The 22,743-nt window shown below is 45.5% G+C and overlaps 1 long non-coding RNA gene across 1 annotated transcript; it reads left to right on the top strand.

Moving 5' to 3' along the window:
• The first annotated feature begins 10,358 nt into the window (after positions 1-10,358).
• Positions 10,359-16,882, top strand: LOC121034115 (uncharacterized). Its single transcript, XR_005792307.1, has 3 exons — positions 10,359-10,687; positions 11,714-11,808; positions 16,644-16,882. It is a non-coding gene; the product is annotated as an uncharacterized LOC121034115 (long non-coding RNA).
• The last annotated feature ends 5,861 nt before the right edge of the window (positions 16,883-22,743 follow it).

Below are 22,743 nucleotides of genomic sequence, written 5' to 3'. Positions count from 1 at the left end.
GCCCATTGTCTCTTTTTGGTGAGTTGGATAGACTTATAGAGACTTTCATGATTCCCGTGTCCTATTCCACTGGGATATAAAAAGCCACCTAACATCCAAACTCAGAAATAGAGATTAGTTTTGTTTTTTTTTTAATTTTTTTTTTAACGTTTATTTATTTTTGGGACAGAGAGAGACAGAGCATGAATGGGGGAGGGGCAGAGAGAGAGGGAGACACAGAATCGGAAACAGGCTCCAGGCTCTGAGCCATCAGCCCAGAGCCGACACGGGGCTCGAACTCACGGACCGCGAGATCGTGACCTGGCTGAAGTCGGACGCTTAACCGACTGCGCCACCCAGGCGCCCCGAGATTAGTTTTTTAATAGTATTTGCCCAGAATGACCTTCGGCTCATCCATCTCATTCAATGGTCCCAGCTCCTCTCTTCTACTTTTCACATCCTTTGGTCCTATACCCAGGTTTGACTATTTGCTCCCTGCCTTCCTGATCTCCTAACTTTAACTCACTATTGGAGCAGCGGTTCCAGTCTTGATCCTGACTTTAATCTTGGGAGCCATTTCCATCTTGGTTCCATTGTATCTTCCAGATCTGGATCTCCCAGACCTTCTGCCAAAGTAGAAGCATGCAATGGTCTAGGCCCCTTATTGGTGACAAGCCTCTAGCCAAGAGTGTGGCCCTCAATACAGAATAGATATGATGATGGTGATGTCGATAAGGTCACATCAAGCCGTTTTGTTTTTCCACTGGGGCTTTTTCCTCTTTGAGCCTGAGCCTTATCATCATCATCAACATCATCATTATATTCAAATTTTATCGCTTCCCTTCATGAGCTAACGGCCCTTTGGCAAATGACCCAGGGCAAGGGTTTGTAGATCCTGGGAAAGCGCTTGTCCAATCGTGCTTGTCATTTCTGATGGCTCACAGACTGGACCCTGGGACCTGAGGGAGAAGCTGATGACTCAGCCTTTCTTTGTACTGGCCACACTATTTTTACAGGGGGCTGATCTTGCCAGAGACTGAAAGGGCCCCTGGATTCCCTTAGTCCTAATGTACCTTTCATACCATCTATGCAGGTCTAGAGAATCAAGGAGCCCGGATCCTACTCAACTCAGTCGAGTTCCTTGAAAGCAATGGATCTTTGAGTTTAGGGACATGGGCGCTCCTCATAGACTTGACTTTTCAGGTTCAGGCCATTTTCCTTAATGTATTACTGCTGAGGCAAAACATATATGACGAGCCCTGCATCGGGCTCTGTATCAGGCCCACGGATATCAGAAATCGGACTGAGCTAACCACTGATTCACACCCCTAGGTTTACTAACAGAAAAATAGGCACCCAGGAAGATTAGGTACCCGGGCCAGAGTCATGCAGTTAATTAACGGCAGCATCCAAGCTTGATTTCAGACCAGGTAGCCATGGTGTTCTTTGAAAGGCCGTAAAGAAAAGCCCAAAGGAGAGAGTCAATTACTTCCAATTACTTGGAGAAAAGATGAGTTAGAACATAGAAGGCTGGACCTAAGAGGGCGGGCACCAGATCCAGGGAAGATCATTCTCCACCTCCTTGTCTAGACTTTGAGGAGTCCAGACAACAGACAGGGATGAAAATAGCATTTGCAAAGCCAAGGAAACCAGGGTCTAAGAAGGGCAGGCGTCACAGGCATGATGTCCTTCCCCCAGGGTTTCTGCGTGGACAGAGCAGCCCTCTTAGACAGGGTTTTGATATTATAAGACAGTTTATTTTCTTGTTTCTGTGCCTGAGCATTTAGTGAAGGGCTTATTGATTTTCATTATTATTAATTCCAGCCTGGCCTCGGCCGTACAGTGGGGAGTTAAAAGAAAGGTCTTTTTTGGTCTGGGCCAGAGTGTTTGAAAAAGATTACTGCCCTCTGAAGCCAGCAGGATGGTGACAGCGGGAACCAGAGAGGGATGCAAAGCAAAGGAGAATCTGCAAAATGAGGTCAGCACCTCAGAATCAGCTGTTTCTTCCTCCAAGATACCCTCTTTCAGGCGTCAACATGGGAGGGATTGGTTTCTACTTTATTATTAATATTATTATTATTGTTGTTGTTATTATTATTATTTTTTGCTTACAATCCACTTAGGACCTAGATGAAAGGATCACCGGGTCTCTAGATTTACCATCCACCCTCACAGCTCTCTCCCTGCGGCCCCATGGTGCATAATGGAGCATCGGTGGAACGTAGATGCCTACACTTTTAATCTGTCTTGTCTCAGACTTAGCTGTGCATGGGTCTGTCCATCCTACCAGATTTTACTCTTTCTCAAGGCAAGGGAAGTATGTACTTAGTTTTTTTTTTTTTTTTCTGTTTATTTATTTTTGAGAGAGAGGGAGACCGAGCATAAGCAGGGGAAGGGCAGAGAGAGAGGGAGACACAGAATCTGAAGCAGGCTCCAGGCTCCGAGCTGTCAGCACAGAGACTGATGCGAGGCTGGAACTCACAGAGCTGTGAGATCGTGACCTGAGCCGATGTCAGACGCCCAATCTATGAGCCACCCAGGCGCCTCAGTATCTATTTATTTTATGTCACCTTCCTCTTCACCTCCCCCCCCACACACCCCAGTGGCTAAAATAATGACTTGAAGTTTGCTGACGATGAAGAAATAAGTATTCTGTTCGGAAGAAACAGAGGTATGTTTAAGCCTGTGGTCTCGGAAGTCAAACAACCTAGATTTGAAATGCGGCCCCATTGAGTGCTCACCTTGTGACTTCCACCAGGAGACTTGGCTTTTCTGTGCCCCTGCTTCGTAATCTGTAGAAGGTGAGGTTCATTGTATCTCCTTGTTGGGTTAGTGTATTTAGAGAATTATTTCATGAAAAATACCCAGAACATCGCATTGGCTGGCATTTACCCAAAGCCCTCCTAAAGGTCCATCCTTTGGGTCCTGTGGTCCTAACTCGGTGCATGATGCTCTGTATCCCACCAGCGAATGACATGTGGCAGAGTGGCACTAGAAGCTCCAGCCTGGCTCTGTCTACACACTGCAGCCCTGACCCTGGAATCATGTCCAGCCCGACCTTCCCTGTGCCTCAGCCGTCCTCTCTCTGACATGCAGGGATGTGTCGTAAGGCCCGGGGGGTTTTGCCTCTGTTTCCTTGCTGCAACTGTGCCATGGGTGTCCCAAGGCTCGGATTCTAGAAGCATCTAGAAGAATTCTAGAAGCATCACTTCTATACAGGTAACCACCTACTTTCCATCTCCCACTTTGCTTTTACTCCAAAAAGGGTTAGGATTGGGACTGCATCTCTGGGTCTCCTTGAGGACCACATTGATTTTCTGATATGTTGTGGGGGAGGTGGTCTCGTGCCTCAGGGTTTGTAATTCCGTACAGAGGATCCCCTATGCTGTTCTGAGGGGTCGTTGATTGGAAGAGGGGTTTGCTTTGGGGGAATTGGTGACATGTGGAGTACCTGGGGACATTGTGTTCCTTCTATGTCAGTGGTTCTCAAAATGCGGTCCAGGACCAGCAGCCTCAGAAGCCCCTGAGAATTCTTCAGAAGTACAAATTCTCAGATCCCAGCCAAGACCTTTTGAATAAGAAACTCTGGGAGCATCTGGATGGCTCAGTCGGTTAAGCGTCCAACTTCGACTCAGGTCACGATCTCACGGTTGGTGAGTTCGAGCCCCCCATCGGGCTCTCTGCTGTTGGCACAGAGCCTGGAGCCTGCTTCGGATCCCCTGACCTCCTCTCTCTGCCCCTCCCCTGCTCACTCCTCTGTCTTTGTCTCTGTTTCACTCTCTCTCTCTCAAAAATAAACAAACATTAAAAAAACAAGGAAAAGAAACTCTGGGGGTGGAACCAGCAATGTGCATTTTCACAAATCCTCCAGGAGACACTGGCAGGTGCAAAATCAATAACACCCACTCTGGGCCTTCAAACCACCCCTTTGGTGGATGAAACTACAAGATGACCAGGAAAATCCCTGCTAGGTGTCTATTCCCTACCTACATCAGGCAAAAGACTTCATTCACAGGGATGTTTCTTAAACTTCTGTGATGACAGGATCACGTGACAGAACTTGTTAAAAATCATTCTCAGGTTCCCGCCCCCGCCCCCGCCCCGTCCCCCTCAATCAGAACTTCTGAAGGATGAGCCTGGAAAGTTAATTGTCTTTTCAAGTTTATTTATGGAGAGAGAGAGTGCGCGTGTGTGTGAGCAGATTAGGGGCAGAGAGAGAGGGAGAGAGAGAGAATCCCAAGCAGGATCTACGCTGTCAGTGCAGAGCCTGATGCGGGGCTAACTTTTTAACTGGAGTTGCAGCTGAATCTTTTAAAATTAAAAATATATATATGTTTATTTGTTTTTGAGAGAGACAGAGAGAGAGAGAGAGTGAGACAGAGTGTGAGGGGAGGAGGAACCAAGAGAGAGGGGGACACAGAATCTGAAGCAGCCTCGAGACTCCGAGCTGTCAGAGCCTGACACGGGGCTTGAACTCACGAACCATGAGATCGTGACCCGAGCCGAAGTCGGATGCTTAACTGACTGAGCCATCCGGACATCCCACAGCTGAATCTTATCAGCGAAGCTTTGGAAAGTCTTCTGGAAGGTGGGAGAGTGGCTCTGTGCTGGGGTGGCTTCTTTCTATGTAGCATGTCAGACGCGGGCATTGAGGACTTGAGAGCCGCAGAAGGACATATTATTATCAAATTACTCATTATCTTTGGCCCCGTGAAGTGGACAAGCCACAGCTGTGTGAGTCTACACAGGAGCTGCACAGAATGGATTCCCTGGCGTCTTCATCCGTCCTTGTAACTGCGTCGAGATGCATGTGGTCCCCTGATGTTCCTTCCCTGGGGTCCAGGGCCTCTGTATGATGCAGAAGTGAGAGCGTCCGTGCTCTCGGAGAGCAACCTGCTTTCTGCTCCTCACGGACCTGGAGCATTCACCTGGAGATGCCTTTTCATTCCACGGCCCCGCTTCCTACCTAACGCTCTTTTCATTCCCTAAGACTCTATCCTCCTCCCCTGTGCCCAGATAATTAGTCCTGTGCTGAAAGAATTCTTCCTGATTAGCGATTTCCTATTGTTCTTTTTAAAAGAATTTGTTTTCATGTTTATTTATTTTTGAGAGAGAGAGAGAGAGAGAGAGACAGAGCATGGGGGTGGGGGTGAGGGGCAGAGAGAGAAGGAGACACAGAATCCGAAGTAGGTTCCAGGCTCTGAGTTGTCAGCACAGAGCCTGACACAGGGCTCGAATTCACAAAGCGTGAGATCATGACCTGAGCGGAAGTTGATGCTTACCTGACTGAGCCACCCAGGCCACTTTGTGATTTCCTATTGTCCTAAAGACAGAGTCCAAAATCCTACACGTGGTCTGGCGATATTGGGCTCAAACAGAGACTTCCTTACAAGCAACGAAGACTGACTCATACTAACATCGGTGAGGGATTATTGAAGGGTTTTCAAGGGATCACGGAACAACGACAGGTGGGAGGACAAGACGGGGCGATGGGTAATCACCAGGAAGAGGACTGCAGCAGAGATCAAACACAGGCACGGGCTGGCCTGCTGAGACCACCACGGCAATGACAACGATCTGTGCTCCCATACGATTGCGTTGCTCTCTCAAGATCCAAACCTTAGCATTAAATGTCAACTTGCTAAGCCCAGTCCACCTGCCGGCCTCCTGTTGACCCAAGCCAGGACTAGGAAAGCTGTGGTTGCTTTTCCTTTTCTAGTGAAGGGCCAGAGCTACTCCCCAGGACTCTAGCACATAGAGGTTTTCCAAATGGGAGCCTGCAGAGAGCAGGCAGGGGTGGTTGGTTATCAGAGAAGCTATAATTGATAATGTGTCCACTATGCCAATGGTCCAGCTTTTGACAATGCAAATATATGGAGAAAAAGTTAAGTTACACAACACTCAAAGACTTTCTTGAAATTAATGGCCTTCTCTTCTCTCCTCCCTTCCCTTCCCATTTTTCTCTCTCTCTCTCTCTCACCCTTTTCCTTACACTGGAAGCGATGTTCTATTGCTCAGCTGTTATGGAAGTTCTAGACCTTTGGAGGAAGGGATGGAAAAGTAATATTCCAAATCATAAACAAGGAAATTAGAAGTTTTGTTCATGGAAGTTGCTGAACTAAAACTGCCAAAAGTTTATCTTGTTTTGGGGTCAACTTGGGATCCTTCTCTTCACCCACAGCACACCAGTGTTCATTTAAAGTAGGACATTCTGGGCAGCCTGGGTGGCTCAGCTGGTTAAGCATCTGACTCTTGATTTCGGCTCAGGTCATGATCGCAAGGTCGCAAGATTGAGCCCCGTGTGTGGAGCATATTTAAGATTCTCTCTCCTTCTCCCTCTGCCCCTTTCCCACTTGTGCTCTTTCTCTAAAAAAAAATAAAAATAAAAATAAAAAATAAAAGTAAGATAGGTCCTTCCTCAGAATTTGAAGGTACTCATAACATATAATTTAGAAATTACCTGATGGCTATTCCTCTGTGAGAAAACAATCCAAAATAATTGGGGGGAAAGTTTCTACAGAAAAATGCTCATTCAGCTTTATTTATAACAGCCTTCAAATTGGAAACAAGCTGAATGGGATGAATATCTATATGGTATGCTTTCTGGTACGCTATGCTTACAAAGCATTTAAAATGTGTTTGTTAAAAAGCAAGTGAAAAATCAGTGCATAAAATATAATCACAATTATACGGAAGAGATTAAAAAAGAAAACCCTGCCAAGTAAGAAGACATAGGAGTTAGACACACAACGTTATGATAGAAATTACCTTTAGATGATAGGGTTATTGGTAATCAATTTAAAACACATTTTTGTCACCTTTTGTCTTTCTTTAATTCCCAAACATTATACTTGGAGCATGTGTATATCAACTTACACCCAAATAAAACAAACTTTTGTTAACAACAGTAATAAATGTGCTTGCATTTTGCATGTGGGATCTTTAGAGATAGATCCCGTCTTGCTGAGGTCACCAAAGGCATCAGAACATATAACCAAATCTAAGAGGCATGTTCTGTCTTCATTTGACTAAGCCCTCCAGCAATAACTCAAGTGGTTAATCAGTCTTTCTTGACCCTCTGCCTACTATTTTCTGAAATACTATTTTCTCCAGGGAACATGATTGCTTTCCCTTGCCATTCTTGACTCCTTTGCCTCTTCCTCAGTTTCCCTTCATTGTTCTTTCTCCTCTACTGAAACTCTAAATATTAAATTCCCTCCCATGAAGGCCTTCTTTTGTTACTGAAGCAATCCTATCCACGCCCTCTCTGTTATGGCACCTTGTTGGTTTATGGGTCCAGCCCTCCTTCTTTTGTGACTGCCATTCCTTTTAGTTAACATCCCCATTAAAATATCCCTCAGATATTTAAAACCTGTTTCCAAAATGGAATTCCCTATCTTTCACATTATGTCAAAGAGACACATGAAGACTCATGCGTCAATCGATACCCTCGACATTAGTGAAATGTGATCTTCCTATGTTTTTAATTTAAAACTCAGTGAAATAGAAGTTTTAATATTTTCTTACTGAATTTTAACGGCTCATCTTGGTTCTCCACTAAAGTATAGATAATCCCTCTCACAAAAAGTGTTTGCATTTCCCCAAATTATCAATGATTTTCTTCTTTGGCCTAGTAGGATTCCGATTCTTTCAAAATTAGAAAATGAGACAAATTCCAAGCCTCATACCGACTTGGGCAATAAAATCAGGTCTTAGGTTGGACACAGCTCACTCACTTCCACATCATGGGGAGAAAAATACAGGAACTTTTGACTTTAACCAGTGACGACATCAAAGTATTTGGGGGGTAAAAAAATAATTGATCCTAATAAGGAACATATGTCGCTATTTCTTTGTTGGAGTGACTTCAATGAGAAAATCCCTCTATTATTTAATAGCAAAATCATCCAACACGATATCATGCTTTGGGACAGAGTTTTGGTATAGGAAGTCTGTGACCTACCTATTCAAGTTCTAGCAGTACATCTAGAGATGTAATTATCTTCCTGGGTTTATTAATTTCATGTTCCTTTTTCTTCCAAATGATGAGGTTTTGGAGTGGTGGGGGTTCTGAGCTAATGGTCAAGACAGGGTTTTTAAAGACATCTTTGGTGGAAAAAAAAGGTGATTTTATTGAAGCACTGGGGACGGGACTCCTGGGCAGAAAGAGCTGTACTGGGGTTATCAAGAGCGACTGGTTATATACTATGGAGGTGGGGGAGGTGGAAGCAAAAGAGAGGCCTCCAGAAGGACTTTCATATGATAGAGTGGACTCAGAAGACACCAGGGACCTTGTGATTGTCAAACTGAGGTTGTTTTCCCTCTAGTAAGGCATGACATTTGGATGGTAGGGGGTTCCTGGAGAAGTGATACGCTCTGTATTTGCCTCAAGTCTTTGTCAAAGGGCTGCAGGTTATAAGGAAGCTTGATTTTACCCGCCATTTCCTTCTTGCCTCTGTCCCCTACAGAACAGGGGCGCAGGATATGAAGGCCCCAGGAAATGGAGTCTAGAAGTTTCTGAAGCTTAAGCTATTGATAAGATTGCCCTTGTCTTGTAGTTTACTAAGATATCCTTAAACGGAAGGAGACTCTTATCCTGCACTAAGGTGATCTCTATCAGTCAATCTTTTTTTTTTTTTTTCTTTTCTTTCCTTTCCTTTGTTGTTGAATATCCAGAAGAGCCTGAGGAATATCACACACGTCCCACCTGGGAGGCTTGTACATGGCCCCCAGCCTGCCTTTTACTCCCTCATCACAAAAGTAAAGGAAGATTTAATTACGTGATGAGTGTTGGTCTTGGGGAGGTAGAAAAAGGGATTTGAACCAAGATCAGTTAGAGGCTTGTTGGTTAAAATGTGATGCCAGCATCGGCGGCCTCAGTGTCACCTGATTCTCAGGCTCCACCCCTGACCCACTGAGTCCGAATCTTCGTGTTTGACAAGATCCCCAGGTGATTCACGTGCACACTACACGTTCAGAAGCGTTGTTCCAGCACTCTAAATATGTGGGCTTCCTAAAATCTAGCTTTCTTTTGCCATCACTGATTTCAACTCTGGGTATAATATTCCTGGCCCTTCAGCTTTTCCTTAACCAAAAAATTAGTCAATAAAAAAAGGTAAGCTTAGAAATTATCTATGGAACTTGGGAATAAGGGAGCAACTCATTTACAATTGGGCAAAAGGTTTGAACATCCATTTCACTGAAGGAAATATATGATGGTAAGTCAGCGCGTGAAAAGATGCACAACATCATTAGTCATAAGGAGACTGCAGATTAAAACCAGTAAAGGATGCCACTATGCACTCACCAGCATTGCTGTAGCAAACAACAACGATAATCAGACCTGACAGTACGAAGCATTGGTAAGGTTGTAGACTAGTACTCGGCTCCATTGCAGATGGGGATGCAAAATGGCACAGTCACTTTGGAAAACAGTTGGGCAATTTCTTACAAGGTTAAACACACACTCATCCCACGATGCAGCAACTCTACCCCCAAGTATTTACCCAAGGACGTAAAAACCTAGGTCGCACAGAAACAAGTGTGGAGACGTTTATAGACGTTTCACTGGTTATCACCAATGCCTGGAAACGACCCAAATGTCTTTCAACTGATGACCGTATATGCACACACTGCTCTATCCATACAATAGGATGTCCTGGGGCCACAAACAAGAACAACTTTCCGGTACACTCAACAACAGGGTCGAATATAAAATACATTATTATAGTATGCAAATGGACAAAGCCAGATTTCCATTTATATGACATTGAGTAAAAGGTGAAGCTATAGGGAGAAAGAATGGACGGTGGTCATCAGGGTTACAGGGTAGGCGGAGTATTGGGATACAAAGGGTTTGCATACAAAGCGGACGCTGTGCGTTAATGGAACTGTTGTGTATCCTGATGGCGGTGGTGTCTATACTGGCCTATGTCAGGGCTCATGAAACTCTACGTGGAAGAGTATACTTTAACGTGTGCTCGTTAAAAATAGATTTAAAGGCATGCATTGTTCACAGTGCATGCTCTTTGCTTTTCAGCCAGGCCGAGGGGACATCTCACAAGCCAAGCAGGTTGAATGATGTCACGTGAGGGCACCTGTCGCAGCAAGGCCGGGGGCCCTTCGTCCCTCACCGCCCTCCACCACACCGCCGTGGAATGCAGGCTGCTTGCTTTGTTTGTTTTCATGCTCCCCCTTTGCCGAGCTGTGTTTTCCTCTTGTAAATAAGGCAAGACCTGGAACGCACCGGAGGACACAGGAGCATAGTGATTTGCATGCCCTAATTAAACCGCCGTAGCACGAGCTTTCTTTCTTTGGCGACACTGGAATGGAAACAAAGGTGTGCCTCTGATGCAGAGTCTGGAGTGTCATCCCTGGGAACTGGCATGAATAAAATAGGCCAGGAAGGTCTGCGTGCCTTCCAACCTTAATGCAGCTCTGTGCTGCACGACTTAAAGGCAGAGCACCTGCCGTCACAGTCCTTAGTGGACTGGCCTTTATCTCAGGTGAGTGGGGCCTTTCTGGTTGGGTGTCTTGCTGACAGGTGTGCAGGGAGAGATGAGAGCCTGGCCCATGGGTGAATGATTGCTGTTCATCCATGGAATTCATTTTCCTATTTGAAATGCCGCATAATCGGGTGGCGGATAGAGTGCTGAATTGGAAATCCAGGGTAGGCAGACTTTGTGAGGACCCTGCTGCTGATACTTAGGTGAGCACCTTAACACCTTAATGCCTGAAATAACTCAATGATTGGTAATTCGTAATAAAAATGCAGACAATTTACACATGGTTTAAGTTTATAAAGCGCCTTCACACGGTTTAAGCCTTTTAATCTTCAGGTTCAGATGGGGAAAGAATGGCTGAGTGACATTCGTGTTTGGTTTTAGAGGACCGGGGGTGTCTCAGCTCCACGTTCGCTCTGTCAAGATCTTTAGTTAATGAAGCAGATTTGATTCCAGACTTAATTCATGCCCAAATCACAGAAGTTGATATCTGGCCTTTTCTTCTCTTTTCTTTCTTTCTTTCTTTTTTTTTTTTTTTTTCTCGTTAAAAAAATACATTATAGATGAGTTAAGTGAGGTTCAGAGAGGGAAGAGAGTGGATAAAGTTCATTCAGCCTGTAAATTGCATCCTTAGAAAATTAGGCCAGGGGCACCTGGATGGCTCAGTCGGTTAAGCACCTGACTTCGGCTCAGGTCATGATCTCATGGCTTGTGGGTTTGAGCCCCACGTCGGGCTCTGTGCTGACCACTCAGAGCCTGGAGCCTGCTCTGTGTCTCCTTCTCTCTTTGCCCCTCCCCCCATCAAAAATGAATAAACACTAAACATTTTTTAATAAAAAAAAAAAGAAAATTAAGCCATAGACTTGGGTGAAATACCACTGTATGAGACCCAATACAGAATACTGTGTCAATGGTGTTCATAACATCTGTATAAAAGGCTGAATTACTTTGTATCTCTACTGACAGTTCAGAAAGGATGGATAGAGGAAATTCACTAGGTGCTTTGAATTCTTTAAAGTCAATGGAGTGATTACAAACGGTGGTCCCTGAAACATAACGAGAAAATAAAAATAAAAAGAGACACAATTTCAGTTGGGGTGGCGGGTTAAAATCTAAGTTAGGCATATTGAACTAGAAATAAATGATCTTATTAATCCTAAAGCTAAATTTGAGGTATAATTGCGAACTTTGTGACCCAGACTAGAAATCGTTTATTTCCCTTCTGTCCCCAGAGTGGTCCAGCAGTGGTGGCTTCCTGTGCCCGGGAACTCATGTGGAAAGAACTAGCAAGGACACTGAGAAGCTCCATCTCATTCTGCAGTCCTAGGTAGTTCGTGAGCTAAAGAGAACCAAGACTCCTCAGAGACCAACAGGGAGAGGAAAATTTTCCCTCACCTTTTTGGTTCTTTTTTAGGCTGGTGTAATAATTAAACCGATGAGACAGATTAACAGGATTAAAAACAAATTTAATTCGTACTTACCGGAGGTCATAGAAATAGAAGACTCAAGGAAGTGACCAAAGCAGGCAGTTTTTCTATCTTTTAGACAAAGAAACAATAAATTTGTAGAACTGATAAGACAGAGACACTTGGGCTCGCGTACTAATTAGTACTCATTAGTGAAGAGACTAAGCTGAGTTTATTTACACAGCATCTGGGTCCTGGATTCCCTGTTTGCAGTGATAAGGATGTCTCTCTACCTCCTGGTGCAGGGAAGGTACCTTTTACATGGCAGATTTATTTCTTGTTTTTATGAGGACAGAGTGGAGAGCGATAGTGTCCTTCTCGCACTGGTTATTTCTCAAGTGACTTTGATTCAAAATAGTCAATATGCCACTCTGAGATATTTTGGGGCAGCCTGCCCTGAGCCCCATCGAGATCAGTTTCCTCCTTTTATAAGAACACCAGTCATTTGGATTAGGGTCCACCTTAATGACCTCGCTTTAACTTCATTGTCTCTTTAAAGATCCTATCTCCAAATACAGTTATGTGGTGAGGTAGTTGGGGGTTAGAATTTGCACTTATGAATTTGGAGAAGGATCCAATTCAGCCTCTAACATATCCCGTGTGTCAGGTGTCATGAAGGAAGAGTACAGACACATCAAGTTGGAGGAAAGGACACATCTGGAGACATTCTTATTGACACAAGAAGTCAATCACGATTCTGGAAGGAACCTAGGCAAAGAAACAGCTGCTTGGGTTGGAGTCACTTTGAAAGTCTGAACTGTATCCCTGATCAATCATCAATTCAGGGATAACTCAGCAGTCTCAGCAGGTCTGGTGTAATCTTTTTGTGTGGTAGGCAACTGTTAGCTTGGAAAGATGCATTAGATATATATTAAAGTACATAAATAAGGGAGGAATTAGCCAAATCTATAGAATCACTAATTTCCTCAAAGGAAGAATATCAATATGAATACATTTTACAGTGGTTGTGATAATTTTTGTGAATATCATGCCTATTTTATGGTATTTGAAGCACTTAAGGGAGCGTGACACATTAGGCTTAGACTTCTTTTGAGACAGGAATTTGACTAAGGTTTGTAATTAACTTTTAAATGTGTAAGAGCAGGGGCGCCTGGGTGGCTCAGTCGGTTGTGTCAGACTTTGGCTCAGGTCATGATTTCGCGGTTCGTGGGTTCAAGCCCCGCGTCGGGCTCTGTGCTGACAGCTCAGAACCTGGAGCCTGCTTCAGATTCTTTGTCTCCCTCTCTCTCGGCCCTTCCCCTGCTCATGCTCTCTCTGTCTTTCTGTCTCTCTCTCAGAAATAAATGTTAAAAAAAATTTTTAATAAAAAATTAAAAAAATAAGTGTGTAAGAGGATTAGTACAGTTTACATTTTGACCTATTAGTTGGGTAAGTTTAAATGTTTAGAGAAATTTCACTTAATATATTTATAAGTGTAATTACCTTTGAACATTAAAGAAAATGCAAGTAATATATTTGATTTTCCACATACACTGAAACCCCTTCAGAAGTAAACCTACCACCGGGGGCATCAGCCGCAAAGACAAAGAAAAGGAATAGACGGGCGCAAAGGGCAAGATTAAACCTCCCCAAGGTACATCGAGAAGGTGGTCCTCTTGCAAAAGGATAGTCTCTTTTTGTATCTGATGTTGACTTGATTTTCTCCTTTTGTTTAGAAAAACAGACAATTTGCTTTTGTGCTCAACTCAAATTTGGGAACCTTCTAGTTTGATATCAGCTCAACTACTTATTTTTATCTGCTGTGGGCTCACACGTATTCATAGTACACTAAAATATGCAAAAAAATTACTTTGCTATTTCTATTTCTTATTTAGTCTTTCTAGTCCACTGGGTCGTGGAGGAGAGTCTAAATTTAGTCCAATCTGGAAAGCAAAGTCCTATCCAATAGTTGAAGTGATCTTTTTGGAAGAACACATTTCCTTAGTGTCATGTTTTCAGTGTGAAACAGTCTTTCCGATTATTGTCCCCAGACCCCTATTTTTCACCAAGATGGTGTCAGGGCACAGGAGGAGGGGCTCATAGATCCAAGCACTGGATGGATCTGAGGACTGCCCGGGGGTCAGCAATGTGAACCTCACGATTGGAGTTCCAGACCCTGGCTTTTCCACTGCGGGACAAGCATCCTCTCACACTGCAGACTCTTTCAGGGAATGACCCCCAGCACCTGGGGCACCATCCGGGCTCTCGGCGATGTTCCATCCCTTTCTCATGTCAATGGGGAACTTCTGGACACTGTCACTGGCTCCTTGGGGCCAACTGTCTAGGCTTCTCCCTCCACCCCTGCCCGTGCGGAGTGTGGCCATGTGGAGCGTTTCTCCTGGTGGCTGGAGAACCATGCCATCGGCTTCCCCCAAATCTTTCTGAATGTGTTTCAGGCCCCCGCTTTTGCCTTGGCCAAACCCCAAGCTGAGAACAAACGAGGACCACACCAGCTTAGTTTCTCAGTCTACTTCTGCCAGTGATCAGTTCCCCAAACTTTGCTGGGGTCAGGAGAGGCACATTTCAACCCTCACTGTATCGCGTCCTGACTTCTTTTTACCTCCGTCGCATGGAAAGCAGATCCCTCTTGGCTCTCACTCTCCACCAGACCTACAGGAACTCAGAACATTATGTTTCTTTGTAACACAGCCCCACACTAGAGAGTTGGCATTAGAACTCAAGTCAGTTGATGGTTTCTGTTCAAGGCAGGATTCTGGGGTGATAACACCTCACAGTTCATTCTTGGAGGTAGAAACCTACAAGGGGGCATTACTGGGGGCTAAGTGATAATTCATTATCGCTCTTACACTCCTCCCCATGGTCCTCTACAGGGTGAAGAGACCCCCGTTCTACTGTCTTCTTCTGACTCCTTCATGCCCCCACATCCTTACTTTCTTACCCCAAAGGCCACTTGGCTGATGCATTTGCATTTGTTATTCCTGCCCTGTAGGGTGCCCTTCCTTCCCCTTCAGTCTTGTGCCTCCTCACCCTTCTGATCTCTCCTCCTCCCAGAAAACCTCCCGGACCACCATCTAGAATTTCTTCCGTTATCCTTCCGTCTCCTCCATTTCCCCTCATCTGTAATGTAAATGCCACCATGGCAGGAAACTTCCCATTTGGTTCATTTTTGCACCTCTGGTGCTTATCACATAGTAGGTGCTCAAATATTTGCTGACAAAAATGAAACTTGGGGCGCCTGGGTGGCTCAGTCGGTTAGGCGGCCGACTTCGGCTCAGGTCACGATCTCGCGGTCCGTGAGTTCGAGCCCCGCGTCGGGCTCTGTGCTGACCGCTCAGAGCCTGGAGTCTGTTTCAGATTCTGTGTCTCCCTCTCTCTCTGACCCTCCCCCCTTCATGCTCTGTCTCTCTCTTTCTCAAAAATAAATAAACGTTAAAAAAAAAAATTAAAAAAAAAAATGAAACTTATCCCACGTATCTGTACTCTCGTCCATAAATGGTTGGTCAACGATAACGATAATTTTGTCATGGTTCCCACGAAGGCACCCCTTCTGTGGACTGGTACCACTCTCAGCCGTGGACTTATATTATTTCCCATTTTTGAACATCCTGTTACATTTCACAAACAGAGACACCAGGGCTCAGAGGAGTTAATTTTTGCCTGAGGTCACTCCGATTAAATGTTAATAAGTGGTAGAGAGCTGAGAATAGACCCAGATATGTCAAGCCTTAAAGTTTTCTATTATATTACACTGCCTTTCAAATAACAAAAATAGTGCTTTCGTTTTACAAGGTGCTTTGAGGTACTCTGGGACACGTAAGGTGAATTGAAAATAACTCCTGATTTGGTGTCAGAATACAAAGATTTAACCCAGGGCTGCTCAATCTTGGCACTGTTAACATTTTAGTCCACAGAACCCTCTCCAGTAGGGGCTGTTCTGTGCATTGTAAGATGTTCAGCGGCATCCCTACCTCCTGCCCACTGGATGCCAATTGTGTAATTCCCCCGTGGTGACAGCCCCCAATCGCCACACATTGCCAAAGGTCCCCTGGAGGCAAAATTAGCCCTGATTGCGAGCCAGCACTTTATGCCCGATGCCTACCATTTACACGATCTTGATGAGCTCTTTGTACTTGTCCGAGGTCAGGGACCCATGCTGTGGCTCAGGAGCTGCAAATCTGCCCCCCATACGGTAAACTTTAGCAGTAGCTCTGTGAAATTAAAAGGAGTGACATGTATCGGGGGCTCGTAAGGGATCATATAAGGCTTGTATCGCAAGGTATCATACTAAAGTATACAGTGTCTTGTTCGGTCTGGTACCCTAGGGAGTACTAGGATTAGCTCCGTTTTACATGTTCAGAAAGTGAGGCTCAGAGGTATAAGGCAACATGCTTACGTTTATAGATTCAGCAGGTGTAAGAGAGCAGAGTCAAACCCAGGTGAATTCCAAAATGGGTGATTTGGGAAAAAAAAAAAAAAAAAAAAAAGTAAGACATGTGGGTCAACTCTACTCGCTGGGTCATGTGGAAAGTTGGACGGGTCATTCCATTTTGTTTGTTTGGTCAATATTATCATCTTGCAGTATACCAACCAACAAGATTTGTTTATTTTCTGCTCCACTGGGCAGTCAGGGCAGAAAAGAAACTAGGAATATTAATACATACCCTGAGCTGCAACGTTGAGTACACATTCCTTAATTTCCTCTGTGACTGCAGAAATGAACGTTCTGTCTTCACAGAAAGGAAACAACCCATAGACGTCACCAAACACCAATATAATCCCTTCTTTCAAAACGAAAAGATAACATTTGATTCCCACGACGGAGGAAGGCAGTGCCCAAGTCCGGAATCCATCAAATCAGGATAATTTCACGGAGCCTCCACACTTCAAGACTTCAGTTCTTAACGGCTTTTATGGTTCTGGGTAATTTCACTGTTGTTATTGTTTTAAAGATAAATAAAATCGGTGCTCTCTGCAGGGATTGAACAGTGGAAAAATGGTATTGTTTTGGTGAGAGAGAGAGGGGAAGAGGGACAGAGACAGAGAGAGAGAGAGAGAGAGAGAGGGAAGGAGGCAGGGAGAGGGACAGACAGAGGGAGGGAGGAAGAGGGAGAGGGAGAGAGATCACTGGGAAGGAAGGAAAGAACAGACAGTATGAAAACCACTCCAAGAAGTTACAAGGAAGGAAGCTGTAAACAGTATCTTCTCTACAGGATGAGGACGTGTGTTTACATGTATTGGGTTCGCCTAATGCTTGGGAATAATGTCCCTTCTCCATCCTGGAACCGCTGACTCAGCACAGCCATCACCCTGGCCTCCCCCTCCTGGCCCAGCGCCTCTAGATGGCACAGAGTGACACTCCGGTGGCCGTGCCCTCAGGTAGCCTCTCCCGGCCCACTGTTCCCTCTCCAGAAGGAGCTAAAATAGACCCACGTCTGCCTTCTCAAAGGAACTTTGCACAGCTTGGGGACTTGCTCTCCTCTGTGGTTTTTGAAAGTTGCGGGGGAGGCTCGATTCCCTCACCTGGAAGCTGGTTGTCTTTCTGTGCCCCCAGCCAGGCAGCTTGGAACAGCTCGGAAATTACGAACCCTTGTCACTTCATATTAGGAAGAAAGTGCTCCTCTCCGTGGCTTCAGTGACACCTCGGATTCAATTTAGTTAGTGGGGACAGGGGTAAACGTTGCTAGGCATTATCTAACTGCAAGAACATTCAGCAGCCAAAGGAGATGGTGGTGATCCACTACGCCCAGAGAAGTTTCTGGAGGGGGAAAGGATGTTACTTATATCACTCCTTCTCTCCTGGAGGGAAAGATGCCTGCACCAGACCGTCTACGACCTCCCAGAGTCAGGGAACTCACATGGCACAGGCACGTGGTGGGGGGCGAGGGGGGGCGGGGGAGGGGCCAGAAACTTCAGCTTTCGGGGATTTTTAAATTATTCTCATCCCCCTTGGGCCAAATCATTGGGTCTTTCCGTTCACTGTGATTGGTCTTGCCAATTTCATGCCCTAGAGGAGAAGACAGAATGATACCCAGGATGAGGGTTCAGTTCCTGCTCTATCACTAACCAGCTTTGTGATTTTAGGCAAACGAGTCCCTTTCTCGGCCTGAATCTGTTCATGAAGGTATTCACAGGGAGCATTGGTCTCCAAACCTTCCCCCCTCCCCACCCCGCCCCCCATCCGTGAGCTCTGTTTCTCCAGCGGAATGTTTCCTGGAACTCCGGTGTAAGGAGCAAGAGTAAGCAAGCCAGTTGGCATGGATGGCTGAGCAAAGGAACGAGGAATGAGCCGGCTGGGATTCCTCCCCCAGGAGGCCTCCTCTCCCTCAGGGGCGGCCCCAGGCTCCTCCCCAGTTTCCTGGGTCTTCACCAAAAGGAGCCGGAAAAATCCTCAACCGTTTTATCTACCAGAGTCTCTGACATTTTCTAAGTTTACTCTGTTAATGAGATGAGATCATGCCGGGGAAACCACTGAGCCCAAACCGCAAGCACGTTGCTTCGTTATTGAGATGATTCTGATTTTTCGGAGGGGGCTGCAAGCATCCTTGTTTCTGGCCCACGAAGGCCCACGGGCTGCTGGCTTCGCCTGGGCATTGGTAAGAACGAAACCCGAGGTACAGCCTCGGGAAGGCGGCTTTGTTCTCTTCTGTGAACATAAGAGCCTAAACCAGTGTTGAGCAACTCAGGGAAGAAAAAAAGGAGAGAAGGAGGGAGATCTGAATGGCTTTTCTTAATAAAGCATTTCCTCTCGTCTGAAAGCAGAACGCAGGAGGAAGCTGGGGAGAACAGGAACCCCCAGGGCTGTGGTTAGTCACCAGCTGCCATCACCGCCATTGCCACTCGCTGCTGGAGGCGGGGAAGGGCGAAGGGCGGGCTTGCTCCAACTCGCTCGCTCGTTCGTTCGGTTACCTGGAAAGGTGGCAGGGAGGCTGACCTCCTAGGAGAGCCGACCCCCCTGGGCTCTTGCAGTCACACGTGGGAATTGACCGACTGGTTGATTGATTCACTGATTCATTCATTCATCCCATCGGGACTACCGCTGACTAAACCCAAGAGAAAAAACACTTGTATATCTTTTTTCCAGATTCGCCAATAGCAGATTCCCCGTGTGCCAGGTTTTTAGACCACCGGAGTGAGCAAGATTGCCCAAGTCCTTCCATCTTGGAAAATCTGTTGAGAGAGCAGTCAGATACCCTCTGGGAAGCCTGCCTGAACCTCCCGGTCTGGAACAGGTGCCCTTCTGGTGCTGGTGGTCACCAGCATCAGCCACGTCTGTCCACTGCGATGGAAATTCTGGGAGCGTGGAGCCCGGATCTCTGCCGTCCACAGCTCTGGTCCCGGAGAGCTTGGCGGGACATCTGGAACACAGCGGGTGTGGCACAATCCTGGCTGGAAGAATTCAGCAGTACATAGCTCAGCACACTCTGGTCTCTAGTGACTTGTCTATCTTTCTTCTCTACCTTCCCGGGGGGCTGTGAGCTGGAGACTGGAGCCTCACCTCTTCCTGCCAGATGTGATGTGAACTGTCCTTTCTTGTGGTGAAGAGAAATGAACGCGATCTGAATTCAAACCCAGGACCCTGGCACACCTTGGAGTGAGTAAGCAACCTGTTTCAATCTCCTCATGTCTAAGCACGACCCGCCTGGAACAATCCATGGCAAAAGAGGGGCACGTAGCAATCGCTCGCTACTCACGGAAACTTCAGTTTGTTTACGCTTCTAAAGCTCGTTGACTTGCTGGAAAGACAGTCTCTTTCTCTCAGGATACTTTGTGCAGGTTCGGCAATTTTTCACATTTTGCCACATTTGTTGTGTCATCTTTCTCTCTCCCCTCTCTCTGTCCCTCTTCCTCCCCCCGTATATCCCCACACATGCGCACACATCTGCATGTACATACACGCTGTGTGTGTAAACGATTAAGTCCAAAATGATTATTTGTTTTTCTGAGCCATTTGAAAGTAGGTTATATGCATCCCACCCTTTCTTCCAAATATTTCAGTGTGTAATTCCTAAGAGCAAGAAATATTCTCTGAGCCACAATACCGTTACATTTAGAAAATGTAACATTGCTGTGAGACTTTCATTTAATCTAACTTGCAATATCCCATATTTGTCAATTGTCCCGGTAACGTCCTTAAAGCCCTTCCCTTTCCGGTACAGGATCTGGTCCGTCTAGCGGCCGCCTCCGCTTTGTCTCCTTCGATCTGGAGGATTCCTCAGTCCTTCTCCCTTTCACAAATGGGCATCCTTAAAGAATCCTGGCCAGCTGTAGACTAGTCCTCAGGGTGCGTTTGTCTGCTGTTTCCCTCTGATTCGAGGCAGGTTACGCATCCCGACAGCAATACTCCTATGAGATGGTGTTTCCTTCTCAGCACATCACATCCAGAGGCATGTGAAAGCGATCTGCTCCTCAGCGCGAACATTAATTTTCATCACACAAACTATCATCTATTTTCTCTACCGTACGGTTACTGTCTTTCCCCTTTCAACGAACAAGCAATCTGTGGGGAGACCCTTGGAGACCAGAGAAGTGTTCTGCCCCTCATCACAACTTCCCCAGGCTTGGGCTTGCCCAGGGTGATCCTGGCTAGGATGGTTGCCAATGGCAACTCTGCTACCCTCCCCCCCCCCCCCCCCGCCCCGTCCCCGACCGCCACACTCTGTCCACTTGCATCATAGGCTTTCTCCTACAAGGAGGAACTCTGGGTAGGCAAGGCAATGGACCTAAGGGAATACCTTGTCAGAGGGAAATAGGCTTCGGGTGCGCTGGTGGGAAGTCAGGCTAGAGAAGGAGGTTTGTGTATTCACCAAAGAGAAGCCCCGAGAAAGGCTGGAAACAGAGGAGTAAGACCACAGAAATGGTATGCTCAGCGCAGGAAGTGGAAAGAAGATTCAACTGTGGGAGACTCAATGGTGCAGGGAGAGCCTGAGCCCTAGCTTCAGGCAGAAGTGGGTTCATATCCCACTCAGGGATATATATATATATATATATATATATATATAATTGGAGAGAGAAAGAGAGCACGTGAATGCGGAGAGGGGCAGAAGGAGAGAGAATCTTAAGCAGACTCCATGCTCAGTGTGGGGCTGGATGTGGGGCTCCATCTCATGACCCTGGGATCATGGCCTGAGCCACTTGGGCCACATTCTAAATGGTTGGCTGAAGAAAGTCTCTCTACCTTTGGGTCTGTTTGCTCTTTTATAAAACTGTGCCCATCACGCTGATCTCATTGCTTTTGCCCTTGTTTTAGACAGACATAGGGTGCAAAGTGCCAAGCGCACCGCTTCCCATCATGTAAGTGCTCATTAAATGCTCCCCCTTCTCTCTTCCCTTCCCTTTGTGTTGCTCAGTTATTGCCATGGAAACTTCCTTCTCTGCTCTCACTGAGGTCCCTTTAAAAATTTTGCAATTACCCTAAAAGCTTGATTTTTTTCATCTGAAATGAGACATTCTAAAGGTAATCATATACTACATTTTCTGCTAAAAGTAAATTAAATGCAGGGTCAAAGCTGATTGTGAACTCAACTAGGGAGTCTCAGGGATGCTTTCATTCCAAAACTGTTTTCATTATTTTTGGTAACTTAAATATAACTAATTAATTATTTTGCATGAGGATAATATTGCCATTTTATTATCGTCACTAAAATACAATGATAATTGCTACTTTTAAAACTATATACATAGTATTTGGCCTTTTCCAGATGCTTTCACAATCATGACTTCTGATACTGCCAGTTGCCTGGCTGTGTAGGTATTTTCCCCATTTTACAGATGAAGACGCTGAGGCTCAAAACGTCTGTGAGAATGGTCAAAGCCAGGCAGTACGTGTACTGTCTCCAGTCAAGTGGAAGCCACACGAGTCCTCTCGGCCAAAGAATCAGAAGCAAAAGGACACACGTAACTCCCAGGCTGAGGCAGTGACAAGGCAGTGTGCTCCCTTCCTCTCTCACCATGCTGAAGTGACCTTGGAAATGACATGTGCAGCCGCTCTGGAAAACAGTAGGGAGACTCCTCAAAAAGTTAAAAATAGAGTACCGTATGACCCAGCAATATCACAGCTACGAATTTACCCAAAGGGTACAGGAGTGCTGATTCATAGGGGAACATGTACCCTAATGTTTATAGCAGCGCTTTCAACAATAGCCAAACAATGGAAAGAGCCCAAATGTCCATTGACTGATGAATGGATAAAGAAGATGTGGTATACATACACACACACACACATATATATATATATATATATACCACATCTTCTTTATATATATGTGTGTGTGTGTGTGTGTGTGTGTGTGTGTGTGTGTACAACAGAATATTACTTGGTCATCAAAAAGAACAAAATCTTGCCATTTGCAACAACGTGGATGGTTCTAGAGTGTATTATGCTAAGTGAAATAAGTCAATCGGAAAAAGACAAATACCGTACGATTTCACTTATATGTGGAATTTAAGAAGCACAACGGATGAACATAGGGGAAGGGAAGGCAAAATCAGATAAAAACAGAGAGGGAGGCAAACTGTAAGAGACTCTTAAATACAGAGAACAAACTGAGGGTTGCTGGGGGGGAGGTGGGATGGGCTAAATGGGTGAGGGGCATTCAGGAGGGCACTTGTTGGGATGAGCCCTGGGTGTTGTATGTAAGAGATGAGTCACTAAGTTCTACTCCTGAAACTAATATTACACTACAGGCTAACTAACTGGAATTTAAATAAAAACTTGAAATAAAAAAAAATTGACATGTGAAGGCAGCTGTATTGTAATATGAAGAGAGCTTGGATCCCTGAGTCACCAGCTGGAGGAGCATCCTGGAGAAACCATATTAGACTGTGAACGGAAGAAA

The sequence above is a fragment of the Herpailurus yagouaroundi genome, unplaced genomic scaffold (genome assembly GCF_014898765.1).
Source record: "Herpailurus yagouaroundi ecotype Mexico unplaced genomic scaffold, PumYag 28, whole genome shotgun sequence".
Classification (NCBI taxonomy): domain Eukaryota; kingdom Metazoa; phylum Chordata; class Mammalia; order Carnivora; family Felidae; genus Herpailurus; species Herpailurus yagouaroundi.
The sequence above is the reverse complement of the archived record's forward strand: the minus strand, read 5'-3'. Positions and strand labels throughout refer to the sequence as shown.